The following is a 3,114-nucleotide window of genomic DNA, read 5'->3' as shown; positions in this document are numbered from 1 at the left end:
ACAAATGAATGAAACTAACTGATAACTGTCTTTGAATTTCTGACTTACTTCACTTAGTATAATCATCTTAATATCCATCTGTTTTGCCCCAAAAGGTACAATTTTATCTTTTTAAATAGCTGAGTTATTTTCTATTGAGTATATGTTCCACGACTTCTTTATCCAGTCATCTGTCATTAGGCACTTAGGTTGGTTCCATGACTTGGCAATTGTGGACAGTGCTACTGTGAACATAGGAATACATAAATCTTTCACATTAGTGTTTTCATATTCCTTGGGTAAATACCTACTAGTGGTATTCCTGGATCATATGGTGTTTCCTTTTTTCATTTTAAGGTACTCCATACCATTTTTGGCGGAGGCTATACCCAATTACATTCCCACCAACAGTAGATAGGTGGTCCTTTTTCTTCACATCCTCACCATATGTTGTTTTTAGTCTTTTTGATACAGGCTGTTCTCACAGGGGTGAGGTGAAACCTTATTGTGGTTTTGACAATTTCCCTCATAATAAGTAATGTAAAACATTTTCATATGCATGTAGGCCATCTGAGTGTCTTTTTTGGAGAAGTGTCAGGATCATGGCCTCTGCTACGGTTGTGGATGGTGAATTTAGTTGATACAGGTGGGAGATAATGAGGTTTCAAATTAGGTGTTGGCAATGAAATTAAATACAGGGAAGATGCATTTCAGAAGTAGAACTTGACAGTGCATTGGATGTCGAGGCTGTGGGCAAGTGTAGGAGAAGAGACAATAGGTTAGAGAATTGGCAATCAGCTATTATGGGCAAGTGGACTAGGGGAGGAGTAACTTCAACAAAGTAGGGTCTGACAGGTGGGCAGAACTCAATGGTGGAGAAGCCAGCAGTAGGAGATTTAGTTAGGCAGCTGATGGGGAAAGTTGGTATCAACAATACCAGTTATCGGATAGCAGAACCTAGGGTTCACCTTACAGGCCAGGCTTTTTATTTTGGAAGTAGGGGAGGCAGAAAAACAAAGAATTCCTATCATGAGACGCTCAAGGACAAGTACTTGTGTCGCAGCCTTGTTAACAACTGAGCATCTCAAACCTGATTAAACAACACTGATGATCTGATGCTGATTCCTGAGCTTTGGGGAAATCCTTTCCTTAAATTCCTCCTGCAGAAGGGCAGTACTTGAGGAATCACTAAATTCCTTGTACCTATAGACCTCTCTATCGTCTCTGGGTCCACTTTTTATCAACTTAGACTCTATTACTCCCTTGCTGGTCTCCTGTTTACTCATCCATATTTCACCACCCACACCCTATAGACTAGGTATGTGTTTGAATATATTATTCATGATTATTGGTTTAGTTCACCTCCTGACTTGACTACACACCTCTAACATATGTATCTTAGCTGTGGGACCAGAAGATTGTGTTGTCTGTTTGGGAATTGATGGATTCGTAAGATGAACAGCAGAACCACTCTGGAATTAGACTGGTGCATGATTTACATTGTCTGCTTATAGAAAAAGTTAAAGACAACCATTCAGGACTCTGAAATGACATATGTTCAAAAAAACTGCTGAAACCTAAAACTCCAAAATCATTACAGTGTGACGTTATGAGACTAATGTTTTTTAACTTCATAGATTTTCACACACTTGTTTACTAGAAGTGAGCTCTTGCCCCCTTACATTTCTGCTTGCTTTTCAGTATGTCCAGATTTTCTGAATCAATAAATTCCTGTCTTCATTTAATAAGTTTAGTTATTTCTAATAGTATAGTAAAAGTAACTTCTAAATTGTGATTTGTTTTTTACTGTGTTCTACATATTTATACACACACACACACACACACACACACAGAGGTTTTATGTAAATATATAAATGCTTTAGTGAGATAATCAGGGAAGCAATTAAGGAGTAAGTGGTAAGGGGAGGAGGAGTAACAACCCTTCCTTCCTGTTCTTTTGTGGCTCCCTTTCCCTTTAAGTCAAAGACTGAACCAATATTATTCATAGTAAACTTTTCTTAATTTGTTTTTCCTGTCATTATTTAGGGAAGAGTGCCAATGCCGTCAGTCCCCCACCACAACAATTTTGCAGCTGAGTCTCCCACATTGGGGGAAATTCCAGGGGTCAGCACATCCGGAGTACAATGGATAAGCCTCACTCTGGGAAAACCACCTTTGTGATCACGATGTCTCCCTTACCAGGTGAGTAGCACATTAAACTTTTGAGGGGAAGCTTATTTGAGGATGTTGGAGCCTGCTTCTAGACCTAGGCAGTGCAGGACATATGCAGAAAGAGGAATGTGAGTCTGGTCCCTTCCCCCTTCAGCATTGGAACTCCCTGGCGGTCTCAGCACACATCCTCATTTAGAAAATGATTTATTTTTCCTTTGTTTTCCTTTCCTTTTATCTTCTGAAGACAAAAATCCAGACCCACTTATCCTTAGATTTTCTGTTATCTCACATGCTGTAGGGTAAGGAAAAAGTATCAGGCTTTTCTGCCCTCCCACCATTAGGATAGATGAGGGAACCCAGTGGTCCTGAATGCATGCCTGATGGTGGGCACCTGAAGAGGGAAACAGTTTAGCTCCCTAGGTGGTCAGCATTCCAGAAGTTGGAAAAGCTATGACAAAGAATGGAGTAGTCTATTTTGACCAAAGATATTCATTTCCAATAAATTCCAGTAAAAGACCTGCAGAAACCACTGAGGACTCTGACTCCTCCTTTACCCGGTCTGCTGGGTCAGAAAACCTGCCCTGTGTCCAGTCCTGCCTCTACAATTGGCATAAGTCAGCAAGATGATCCATGCAAACCGGTATTGGAGCCCTCCAAAGACCTGGAGGGACTTAGGAGTAACAGACTGTGTTTGCCTGTGACGACACTGGAGGCGCCATGGCGGCACAGGAGGTGGACAAGGTCCGGGAGCTGCGGGATGAGACCTCGCTTGCAGGAGACACCCGAGAGGACCAGCCCAAGGCCGCCGAGGCAGCAGAATCATTGGGGAAGAGAGGACCACGATTCGGATCTCTCCAGTGCTGATACAGGGAGAGGCCAACGGACTTGGACTGACAATCCCGCCAGAAGGCGGAGGAACTTTGGCAAGTTACGTTTTTGGGACTCTGGGGGAGAATGCTATTG

General features: G+C 42.2%; 1 non-coding gene across 1 annotated transcript; it reads right to left on the bottom strand.

Annotated features, from left to right (window-relative positions):
* Window positions 1-2,022: 2,022 nt before the first annotated feature.
* On the bottom strand, window positions 2,023-2,189 carry LOC119237344 (U1 spliceosomal RNA). The gene has a single exon (XR_005123282.1). It is a non-coding gene; the product is annotated as a U1 spliceosomal RNA (small nuclear RNA).
* Window positions 2,190-3,114: the final 925 nt, after the last annotated feature.

This window comes from Talpa occidentalis, unplaced genomic scaffold (genome assembly GCF_014898055.3).
Source record: "Talpa occidentalis isolate TD23 unplaced genomic scaffold, MPIMG_talOcc4v2.1 talOcc4.9, whole genome shotgun sequence".
Lineage (NCBI taxonomy): Eukaryota > Metazoa > Chordata > Mammalia > Eulipotyphla > Talpidae > Talpa > Talpa occidentalis.
The sequence above is the reverse complement of the archived record's forward strand: the minus strand, read 5'-3'. Positions and strand labels throughout refer to the sequence as shown.